We start from the raw sequence: 13,112 nt of genomic DNA on the forward strand, positions 1-13,112 counted from the left end.
ACCCTTAAGCGATGAGTTGATTACATGAAAACGCCAGTTGTGAATTTCCACAGTTCCAGGGTGTGAGTGTTATATTCAACCAGTGATGCTCCACTAATAAGAGAAATAAGGTGTTGACACAAAGCCCACAAAACGTAACAACTTTAAATCAAAATTATCCATCAACCACAGATAACATGAAAAAACTGTAAGATCCATGTCATTATTTAAACTGGGATATTTAGAGGTTTTTCATTAAAAATATAAAAAGCTTGCCTTTGGTTACAACTCCTTTGTCTGTCACCTCTTCATAAAGGGCTATGACTAAAACTTTTTTTTAAGTCCTTGTAATATGTTAATATAAATATATGCCATTAAAAAGTGTACAATTTTTTTTTGCATTTTCAGTACATTAAACCAAAATTCTACGTAAAATATCAGTCATTCTAAAAGCTGGTCACAAGACCATGGTCAGAAACCTCTTTTCCTATGTCTGTGCACAACGCTGAACAGATCCAATTTCTACAGCGATGCCACAGATATGTAGCTGTGAGCTGTAAGGCTGTGTCTTCTGGAAAGATGCGGTGGGTGACATGGTGCATCGATTTGACAACTGTCATGTTGCGTTAGCCTTTGAATGCAGGCACTGATTACTGGCAGGTTGAACAGGTTTGACAGAAGGCAACTGACACTTTGAGATTCAGTTTTGAGCAGCCAGGACACTGGAATGTAATCTGAGAGCTGGCTGTTAAACATGTGACTGTTGCCTGTGTGATTCTTAAACCATGTTTATGTCCCTCCACAGCATCACGTGCAGAACAGGGTGAGGATCGGTGGACTTCTTTCCTTTCAAGCCCTTCATAACTGAATTAATGTTGCCAACTCCTGACCTTTACTTCCATGTTTAGGTCTAGAGATAATAGGCATCACATCCTTCAAAGATTCCTGTTATGGAAATGAGCGTGTGAGTGGGCCAGCAGAATTAATAAGTGACTCTAATAAGGGGCAGCTGCCACTCAAACAATAACAACACAATCTTCAGTAAATTTCACTCACTAGATTATTTCATGTTGAATTGAACTGCATTGTACACAACTGCCTTTTAGCTAATGTTAGGATTTATTTTTAAATGGGCGAATGTGAATTTTAGAGTATGTTTCATTGTTTCTTATGATACTCGGACTCAAGATGAAATAAAATAAAAAGAAGAAGAATATTAAAGAAGTAGGATAGCATGATCAAACACCAATACCACAGCAGTACAGTACATTAACCTTTCATGAGGCTGTTAAAATTACTAATCAATCAAAAAAGAAGAAAATAATCACATGTAGGAAGTCAGTGAACCAGTTAATTTTACACACAACTGTTGCTCGTGTTGATTGATTTCTACAGTTTATCCCTACTTATTTCCATACTTAGTGAAGGTATTGTCATGGTCCCCGTGCCTGCCCAGCCGGCCTCACAAGGCTACACTTGTGTTTTTTTTCTCTTTCTCCCCCTATCTCTCTGCCTGGGCGGAGCTCACAGCTGGCTCCCGCCCTTGGCTCTCACAGCTGTTGGCGATCAGCTGATTATCCGTCTTCTATTTGAGGCTGGGTCACAGATCCTCTCATCGCGGGATGATTGCGCTACTGACCTTATCTTCCCGGACCTGTGACCTCCCCGCGGTACGAACGTGTGTGAGGACGTGAGCGAGCGTGAGAGAGAGAGAGCCTTCCCCTAATCCCCTGGAACCCTGAATTTCCCGTCACTGTATATATTATTGCACGGGTGTGTAAATAAATTGTGTTTTGAGACATCAACCTGCTCTGCGCTTGAGTCCCTGCTTTCAGCCCGTGACAGAATCATCCCGCCAGGAAATGGACTCAGCAGACTCGGCGGCCTCCACTCCCACTCTCGCCACCCTGGCCGCAATGCTGGAGCGACACGAACAGATGTTTGTTCATCTCCGTGGCGAGCTCGCTGCTCTCACGCAGGCTGTGGCCCAACGAACACCCCTGCCGGCAGTTCCACCTGCCGCCGCTCCTCTCCAGGAAGCCTCGGCCTCAGCAGTAAGTGCCACACCTCCTGCTTCTTCACTTTCCCAAGCTAACAGATTTCTACCCACACCGAAAGCTTTCTCCGGAGAAATTGATAAATGTGCTGGCTTCCTCACTCAATGTGCCCTTCAGTTTCGTCAGCAACCGCAAGCTTTTGCTAACGATGGTGCTAAGATTGCATATATAGTTCAACTACTCCAGGATCGGGCTCTGATTTGGGCTCAAGCTGTGCTCCACGCCAACCCTGACATAACGTATTCTGACTTTTTGGATAAGTTCAAAGGCGTCTTCGATAGAAAATCCACCACGCTCACAGCCGGCCAGCGCCTGCTCGCGCTCAAACAAGGCAAGCGGAGTTTGGCTGATTTCTCTATTGACTTCTTCACCTTAGCTGAACAGACAGAGTGGGGGGAGGAGGCTTTAAAAAGTACTTTGCTTTCTAATGTTAACGAAGACATAAAGAAAGAACTGATGCTTCGTGAACTGCCTTCTTCCCTAGAAGCGCTTATGACCCTGTGCGTTCGGCTGGATGACAGAGTACGTGCACACCGGAGCGCGCACACACGGACGGGACAGGAATCACTGGATTATCACGGGGCCTCTCCAGCCGGCCGCGGGCCGCGCGACTCTGACGCCGGTGATGAGGAGGAGCCCATGCAGCTTGGACACTCGCGGCTAACGCCTGCAGAGCGCCAGCGCCGTCTGGCCGCCGGTGAGTGCGTCTATTGTGGCCGTAAGGGTCACTCTGTCTCCTCGTGCCCGACGCTGGCAAAAGGGCGCGCTCGCCAGTGATTGAGAGGGTGCTGGTGGACGATCTGTCTAGTAAAAACCCTCTCCCCAGACTTCTCTTACCGGCCAAACTTCAAGTACAATCTGTTTTTCACTCGCTTTCAGTACTCATTGACTCTGGGGCTGAGCAGAACTTTATTGACACCTCGCTCGCCGCCAAGCTGAACATCGCTTTGGAGCCCTTGTCACGCCCTCTCCGCGTGCACGCGCTCTCTGGTCACCGCCTGCCCGATATCACTCATGTCTCGGAATTCCTTTCATTGTCTCTCTCGGGCAATCACACGGAGAGGATTTGTTTTTTTTTGCATTCACGGCTCCACTCACTCCGCTGGTTCTCGGTCACCCCTGGCTTGTGCTCCATAACCCGCACATTGACTGGGAGAAGGGTGACGTCCTGGGTTGGAGTGTTAATTGTCACATGTCCTGCCTTCGGGCGGCCACGGCGCCCATTCCGCTTCTGCCCTCTGGTTCGCCGTCTGACCCCCCAGATCTTTCGGCGGTTCCGTGGGTCTATCATGACTTGCGTGGCGTGTTCTGCAAGGATCGGGCGCGGTCCCTTCCCCCCCACCGCCCGTATGACTGCGCTATCGATCTCCTTCCGGGGGCTCCGTTGCCGTCTAGCCGCCTGTACAGCCTCTCCCAGCCGGAGCGGGTCGCTATGGAGCGTTACATCTCTGAGTCGCTCGCTACGGGCTTGATCCGTCCCTCCTCCTCCCCGGTTGCGGCTGGGTTCTTCTTCGTGGACAAGAAGGACGGTTCGTTGCGCCCGTGTATCGACTTTCGCGGCCTTAACCTGATCACTGTCAAGAACAAGTATCCTTTGCCGCTGCTTTCCTCTGCTTTTGAGCTGCTCCAGGGCATGACTGTTTTTACTAAGCTGGACCTGCGCAACGCCTACCACCTGGTTCGCATCCGGGAGGGGGATGAGTGGAAGACGGCCTTCAATACTCACCAGGGGCACTTTGAGTACCTTGTTATGCCCTTCGGCCTCACCAACGCTCCCGCTGTTTTTCAGACCATGGTGAACGAGGTGCTTCGTGACTTTGTTAATCGCTGTGTCTTTGTGTACTTGGATGATATTCTCATTTTTTCTAAGTCACTCGCGGAGCATCAGGTGCATGTGAGACAGGTCCTGCAACGCCTCTTGGAGAACCGGCTGTTTGTGAAGGGGGAGAAGTGTGTGTTCCACGCGCCTACGGTGGCTTTCCTGGGCTATATAGTTGAGAACGGAAATCTACGTACCGACCCTGGGAAGGTGCGTGCGGTGGTTGAATGGCCAGTCCCTCCTAATCGCCGCCAACTGCAACGTTTTCTGGGATTCGCTAATTTCTACAGGAGATTCATTCGCGATTTCAGTAAGATCTCTCTCCCTCTCACTAGACTCACCTCTCCGAAGGTTCCTTTTCTGTGGGACCCTGCCGCTCAGCGAGCCTTCGTCCAGCTCAAGGAGAGGTTTTCCTCAGCGCCCATCCTCCGGCAGCCGGACCTCACAAGGCAGTTCGTGGTGGAGGTCGACGCTTCTGACTCCGGGGTGGGGGCGGTTCTCTCACAACAGGAGGACGGTAAGCTTCACCCATGTGCTTTCTTCTCTCGCCGTCTCTCACCCGCAGAAAGCAATTACAACGTCGGGGATCGGGAACTCTTGGCCATAAAACTCGCCTTGGAGGAATGGAGACATTGGCTGGAGGGGGCTGCTCACCCATTCATTGTTTGGACGGATCACAAGAACCTGGAGTACATCCGTTCGGCCAGACGCCTCAGTTCTCGGCAAGCCAGGTGGGCATTGTTCTTCGCTCGCTTTGATTTCACCATCACCTACAGGCCCGGATCTCGCAACGTGAAACCGGATGCCCTGTCCCGGCAGTTTTCCACCACGGAGGAGGAGTCGGTACCCGAACCAGTTCTGCCGGCGGCCTGGGTAGTTGGAGCCGTTTCCTGGGAGATTGAATCCCTCATTCAGGAGGCACAAGAGACTGAACCGGATCCTGGGACCGGCCCAACGGGCCGCCTCTTCGTCCCCTCGGCGGTCCGCTCCCAGGTACTCCAGTGGGCTCACACTGCCCGTTTCTCATGCCACCCCGGGGTCTTCCGTACCCTGTCCTTCCTTCGACGCTACTTCTGGTGGCCCACCATGGCGAGGGACGCCAGGGAGTTTGTGACCGCCTGCCCCACCTGCGCCCAGAACAAGCGGTCAAACCAACCTCCGTCGGGCCATCTTCTACCTCTCCCTACGCCGGCTCGACCATGGTCACACATTGCGCTGGACTTCATCACTGGACTGCCTCCTTCTGCAGGTTACACCGCCATACTAACTATCATCGACCGTTTCTCTAAGGCCGCACACTTTGTCGCCCTTCCTAAACTCCCTACGGCTCTGGAGACGGCTCGGCTCCTCGCCTCACATGTGTTCAGGCTCCACGGGATCCCCGAGGACATTGTCTCGGACAGGGGACCACAGTTCACTTCCCGAGTATGGAAGGAGTTTTGCACCGCATTGGGGGCCAAGGTCAGCCTCTCTTCTGGTTTCCACCCACAGAGCAACGGACAGTCCGAACGGGCTAACCAGGAGTTGGAAGCTGCCCTCCGGTGTGTTGCCTCCCACAATCAATCGACCTGGAGTGAACAGCTGCCATGGATCGAGTACGCCCACAACAGCCACGCCTCCGCCGCCACGGGCAGGTCACCCTTTGAGGCATCCCTGGGCTACCAACCACCCCTGCTCCCAGCTGTCGAAGGTGCGCACTCTGTCCCCTCTGTTCAGGCTCACCTCCGCAGGTGCCGCCGGGCCTGGCGTGCTACTCGGGCCGCTCTACTCCGCACTAAGGAGCGCAACAAAGCCCTCGCTGACCGTCACCGGACACCGGCCCCTGAATACTCCATCGGTCAACAGGTATGGCTGTCTACCCGTTTTGTGCCGTTGCGGACGGAGTCTAAGAAGCTGTCACCTCAGTTCATTGGCCCCTTTCCCATAGACTCCATTGTCAACCCTGTGTCCGTTCGCCTCAAGCTGCCTCGTACCATGCGGATTCACAATGTTTTCCATGTGTCCCAGGTCAAGCCGGTGCTCTCCAGCCCGCTGTGTCCTCCTGCCAGGCCCCCGCCGCCCCCCCGGCTTGTGGGTGGTCAGCTGGTCTATGACATCTCCCGCATCATGGACTCCCGGCGCCGCGGCAGGGGTTTTCAGTACCTGGTGGATTGGGAGGGCTACGGGCTAGAGGAACGTTCCTGGGTGCCTCGGGCGGCTATTCTGGACAGGAATATGCTTCGGGACTTCCATCGCAGGCATCCAGGTAAGCCTGGTGGGTCGCCGGGAGGCTCCCGTTGAGGGGGGGGTACTGTCATGGTCCCCGTGCCTGCCCAGCCGGCCTCACAAGGCTACACTTGTGTTTTTTTTCTCTTTCTCCCCCTATCTCTCTGCCTGGGCGGAGCTCACAGCTGGCTCCCGCCCTTGGCTCTCACAGCTGTTGGCGATCAGCTGATTATCCGTCTTCTATTTGAGGCTGGGTCACAGATCCTCTCATCGCGGGATGATTGCGCTACTGACCTTATCTTCCCGGACCTGTGACCTCCCCGCGGTACGAACGTGTGTGAGGACGTGAGCGAGCGTGAGAGAGAGAGAGCCTTCCCCTAATCCCCTGGAACCCTGAATTTCCCGTCACTGTATATATTATTGCACGGGTGTGTAAATAAATCGTGTTCTGAGACATCAACCTGCTCTGCGCTTGAGTCCCTGCTTTCAGCTCGTGACAGTTTCATTGTTTCTTATGATACTCGGACTCAAGATGAAATAAAATAAAAAGAAGAAGAATATTAAAGAAGTAGGATAGCATGATCAAACACCAATACCACAGCAGTACAGTACATTAACCTTTCATGAGGCTGTTAAAATTACTAATCAATCAAAAAAGAAGAAAATAATCACATGTAGGAAGTCAGTGAACCAGTTAATTTTACGCATCACACAACTGTTGCTCGTGTTGATTGATTTCTACAGTTTATCCCTACTTATTTCCATACTTAGTGAAGGTATCTACTGCTTTGTGTGTGCACAGAGGTGGTTGACATGTGTTAGTTGGGTCTGTCTTGGTGTAACACTGAAGATTTATTTATTCTTTCTGAATCCTTCCAACATTGTCTAAAAATAATAAAATGCAACATTTAAAAACAGGCAGATCTTTTTAGGTTCTGTAGTTTTAGGGAAAAGATGCGTTAACTCGATTCGTTATTATTTGTTACTTTTGTAGTAGTGATGTCAAATCAAGGCAGATAGCATACACAATATCGGCAAACATTTTCACCCACCCAACCAAATCACTGAAGCCAGGTGTTCCAATGACTTCCACAGCCACGGGTGCATAAAGTCAAGCACCTATGCATGCAGAGTGCTTCTACGAACATTTGTGAAAGAATGGATCCCTCTCAGGAGCTCAGCAAATTTCAGTGAGGAACCAGGATAGCTGAAATTTCCTTGCTAAATATTCCACAGTCAACTGAAAGTGGTATTATAACAAACTGAAAGCAATGAAGAATGCTAGCAACTCGGCCACGAAGTAAAGCAATGCTGCCACTGGACACTATATAGAGTGTAGATTGGTTTATACACTCATCTGCCATTTAATTGGGTACATTTTTTGTCGATATTGACATGACAGCATCACAGATGCTGCAGGTTTCTCAGCTGCACATCCTTGATGTAAATCATCCTCTCCATCACATCCCAAATATGTAAATAATCCACCGAGTTGCTACCACGTGATCGGCTGGTTGGTTATTTAAATTAATTAGCAGTTGTTAGCAGAACAAGTATATCTAAAAAAAGTGGCCATGAGTGTACATACATCATGATGCTGAACAGGCTGAAAACCTTTCTCAGGTTTCAAGACTATTTTAACTTCTGTTCAACGTATACGTCAGCCATTTGTAAGCGATGCAATGACTTCAATCCAAGCAACTGAACACTGGGGAAAATGGTGTATCAGCAGGCATTTTATTGTTGTTCTTAATTGGCTGCTTGTGCAGTTCTAGAAATTAATCTGCATAAGTGTTTCTCCTGGCACTCTCATTTAATCTACTACATTCACTTCAAGAATCACTTAAATGTGTTATAAATCTCATGGCCTTATTTTCAATCTGTGATCACAAACAACTTCAGAGTGAGTCGAGGGCTTTTATCTGCGCTCAGTGATTGGAGAAGTGCAATTACGGCAACATCTAGGCATCTGTTATCTAAACAATTAAACATTTTCGTGTTGATAAGTATCACAACTTTGCAACAGAGTACAGACGATTGAGAGCACTGTTTAATAATGGTAATGCTCTCAATTTACATTTGAATGTGATAATCATAGATTTGGTCCAAAAACTGATCCGAATGGGCTGAAAGGTTTATCAATATTAATGAAACTGGAGCTGTATTTAAACAGATGAAACACCAGACGTTTTTTCCTTAAATACCACTTAACCAATTGAAGGGAAAGTGATACGGCTCAATGCAAGACAGTGAAAAACAACTAAGAAGCGGTCTTTTAATTAAATGCCTGTCTCAAGTCTGACAGGACAGACCTGTGGTATCACAGCCTCTAAGAAACGGCACAAAAGGATTGCTCCATGTGTGAAGTCAACAAGACTGCAGCAGCCTAAACGAGAGCCAGTGGAGAGATGGCTTCAGCCCAACTGTTTCCTGGAGATAAGGGGGAACAGAGCACTTGGGATGGAGCAAATTAAATAAGTCAGGCAAACAGGGAATGACAGTTTAACATGATATCTAATTAACAATCGGGGATTGCCAGATGCTGACACGTTCAAAAGTGTCCAATTTGGCTGAAATGCGGCACTGAGGAATTGCGAATTTCCCCACATCGTTAGCAGGTTTGATTTATCACAGAAGAAGAAAGAATTTTTTTCCCTTAGAGAATGAAAGAAGTTTCAGCGAATATAAATGACAGCAGATCCCAACTCTAAGATTTAACAGGAACATGAGTCAAGGCTATAAATAAATTTTACCCTAATGGAACAACAACTGAACCCTTGGTACACGTAATTATACATCTATTACTTTTCATCTGTTTAAGTTGAAAGAATCTTTTAGATACTATTCAAATTTTGCCATGTGTTTCCACCCTAATTCACATCAGTGATCACAATCAACCTGAGAGAGAGAGTTGAGAGCTTTTATCCATACTCTGTGATTGGAGGAGTGCCATTATAGTGTCATTTAAGCATCTCTTATCCAACAAATTAGATGTTTTCATGTTGATAAATAACAACATTTTATAATGGACTAAAAAAGATAGGAGACAGCAGTTAACAGCCTTGCAGTAACATGTACATCATCTAATGTTTAAGCATATTTAGTATACCTTTTTTAGCTACAAATTCAAATGTTGTTTTAAATATCTTACTTCCAGTCTCCTCTAATATCATAATATGGAAATGTATGATTGCCCCCATTATTTTTTTATTTATTGCTCACAAAATAATAATAATGTTAAACCATGTTTTGAGAATTTGCCTTGTAGGTTGGAATAATCATGAAAACAAACCTCTGAGGAGAGCGTACCACAGAGAACTGCAGTTTCTCACATTGCAGATTAAGGCAACGCTTAAATGAAATATCAAATATGTCACTCAGCTAAAGGGATTTTTAAATTGAGTCACCACACGAGCATCAGACATGCGGTCATTTTACCTGGGCTCACAGTTTCCATCAGGTTTTTAGTATTTGGTTGATGTGCAGCAAAGCCTGCACATATACATTGCACATACGGAGCAGGTGCATTCAGCACGCTCAATATCATAATGCTGTGCCAGTCACAACATATGAGATAGCAGTGTCTGACTCTGTGAGGGTATCATGGGTCCCTGGGAAACTCAGAAATTGAGTTTTTAATATAGGGCAGAAAACAGAACCCAGAAGGGAGGGTTGAAAACTGCAGATAAACAACATTTAAAAACTGCAGTCATACATATAAGTGGCATTGCACGTTGCATTAATATTACCATTGTTGACTATCAGTGTTAATGATCAGCTCAGTCGCCTATTTGTCAGCATAGCTTCTTGGGGAGTACTAACAAATTACAGTGGTGTGAAAGAGAAAGTTTTCACAGGACTGGATACAGTGCACTGCTTGATTCAGTAGTCTATAGAACTACCTTCAGTAATAAGCATTTCTCAGTCTCTCATGCAATTGTCGAGGAATTTTGGCCCTCTCTTCTATACAACATTGCTTCAGCTCATTGAGTTTGGTGGCTATTTGTTTATATATAGCTCTCTTAAAGTTCTGCCACAGTTTTTCAGCCAGGTTGGGGTCTGAATTTTTTCTGACCCATTGCAACATTGCACCTCGATTCTTCTTTTTCAGTCTGTTCTGTTTTGTGTTGTGCTTTGAATTATTGTCCTGACCAAATTTGGGCAAAGCTTTTGCAGAGCACATTTATCTCTAGAATACTTTTGTACACAGAGAAGTTCAGGGTTGACTCAATGACTCCAAGGTTCCCAGGTCCTGTGTCTGCAAAACAAGCTCAAATCAACCACTCCACCTATGCATTGGCTGTTTATTTGAGATGTTTGTGCTATTATGCTGTGTGTAATATTGCCAAACATGCTACACTTTTGGCCACTTTAGTCCCGTCTGACCAAATGACAAGGTTCTAGAAGTCTTGAGGTTTGCAAACCTAACCTTTGCAAATCTAAGCAAAGCCATGTTCTCTCTAGAGAGAAAATACTTTCTCATGGCTTTGATCAGTGGTTGTTGATCAATGGTCATGAGAATCTGCATATTAATGATCAAGGAACAGACCACCCAGCCCATGCTAGTTTCAGTCATTATGCAAATGTACTGTTTATAAGATTGGGGAAACCTGCAGTCAGCTGAGACTGAAGAAGTCACTTGGATGAGTGACAAAACGTTTCTCCCACTGAATACGCTACGTCCAGATGAACAGAATCAACTTTTGGGGATTTACTTACCTGGATGATTGAGCATGCATCAAGATGTCCTAATGGCTACCCGTTAAACAAGCCATACATTCCAACTGAGGCCTGGAGCTCTTGCTTTTCTTCTTTTTTTCTTTTTTTTTGCAATTTCTGTGTGTGAATTTGCTAGAACATCCATTGCTGGGAAGAGCGTGCCATTTTGTTAACATGCACCTCAAATTGTCAAAACCTCTGCTTTTATAGAGGTGCTCACACTTGCTAATGACCAATTAATCAAATGCTTTTGATTAACAGCATCTGGCTGCTAATTTTTCACAGGACTGGGTTTTTTTTTACATGGCTGTATGCTCAGAATCTCATGTCAGCATGCTATTTCCTGATTAAATACAAAATACATTTAAGGCTGGCTGAAATATCACCAGTTTCTCAGAATCACTGACATTCTATTTTTAGATAGCTATACATAAGAAAGTGTGAAATGTAAGGTGAGATGATTTGGTCACACATTCTACTCCTGAGGTCAGCAATAAGATTTTATGCCTAAAATGATTTTTCTGATATGATAAAGTCTTGGCGAGTTGAATTTTCTGCTTCTTCTCACACATTTTGCTGTAATAACTCACACATGCTCTAAGTGCAATATTTTTTATATTAAAAATCTCTCTACATATATCAGTTTAAGTTTAATGCACAAATGTATATTTAAAAACTAGATTAACATCTGACAACAAAACTTCAAAACAAAATGTTCTGCTCTCTTGTGGCCCCAGTGGTCAGTCTTGCGTGTCTAATTGGTATTGCCAGATGTTTAGAAGCATTCCAGTGTGTTACAGAATTAGTGCTGTTGCATAACAGATGTCAAATGTTTCCTCTGAATGAGCATTTTAGGGAGGTATTTATCTCAAGTTTGTCAAGTGCTCTGGGATTTAACAAGGTGTGGTGAACCTGCCATGACGGCCCCATTTTACAGTAGACTACTCACAGCAGCCCCCTTTGGGATTTGTGTGTCTTTACACACCTGATGTTAGTTACCCACCTGATCTCAGCACTTCTTTTTAAAGCAGCCATGCTTAGTTTCACAAACAGATGTCACGTCAGCCCTATAGATGGGAATCTTTTACTTCTGATTGTATAATTCAGAAAGTTTAGTGAGCATCATTATCTCCATGGAGATACCCTTCCTGTCTGATTGACAGGAAGGGTATTAATAACACACAAATGAGTACTGTAATAGCTAATTGACCGCTCATTCGTGTCCTGAACACAATGTTCCATGAAGAGTGGAGGGACTATACTAGCAATTACATTGAGCAGTGTAAGTCAATGTGCTTATCGATTCTGTGTATTTTCCCCTTCCTTTGGAAAAGAAAGACCTGTGCTGTTCCTTTGAGATAGGACGGCTTTAAATGGGCTTTGGTGTTGAAAGAAGCTTAAAATTTGAAGTAATCTTGTGAGAGCAGTATGGAGACTTTGGTAAAAGCCATATCTGATCCAGAGATTACACTGTAACCCATTCCCTCTTCATAGAGATAAGCTGAAGATCCTGTGGCAAATATATTCATCTTGGGTTTGAGGATAAGTCTTATGTATGTGACAGTGTATGTGATGCTGCACTCCATGGAGATCTCATGTGTTAATTAAAGCTGTGGAGTTTACAGATGTGTAATGTGTGGCTGCATAAGGCATAAATTTAAGTAATATGCGTCATAAAAAATGGGAGGGTTGAAATGATTTGAACTGCTGCACAGACAGAATAAGAATGAGCTTATGAGCTTTATTCATCATCATCTTCTCATTTATATGTCAAACAAGCAATTACAGTGGGCACATCTCTATGCACTGTTAATTTCTACCATGTCTGTGATGCCATTTTCTTTTTTTCTTTTTTCTTTTTTTTCTTTTTTTTTTTTCTTAAATGACATCAGAAACAGCAGTATGCGACATTACGTGATGGCAGAGCTTCAGTTCATCCTTTGTCTTTTTTTTTTTTTTTTTTTTTCTTTTTTTTTAATAAATAGGACAGGGGGAATGAATGAGAGAAAGAGGGGGAGAGAAAGAAAGAAAACCAAAGGGGAGAAGAGACGGTGAGAAGGGGGGAGAAGAGAGAGAAAGAAAAAAAGAACTCCTGGGTCACCTGTATGGAGAAAAAAAAAAAACAAACAAAAAAAACAAACAGAGGAGACAGCAAACAACAAAGAGCAACCTAATAATAGAGAAAACAAAGCACCATCACAATAAACTAGCTAGTCATAGATATCAATATTTACTAAATAATAAACGATATTGTGCAGCACGCAAGATAGACAGCGCACAGTGTGCTTTGAGGCAGCAGCCAAGAAAGCTTTAGTCCGCGTCTGTGAATACCC

This window comes from Copadichromis virginalis, linkage group LG16 (assembly GCF_057382275.1).
Source record: "Copadichromis virginalis isolate Kocher_CV1m ecotype Utaka linkage group LG16, C_Virginalis_male_GT1.1, whole genome shotgun sequence".
NCBI lineage: Eukaryota > Metazoa > Chordata > Actinopteri > Cichliformes > Cichlidae > Copadichromis > Copadichromis virginalis.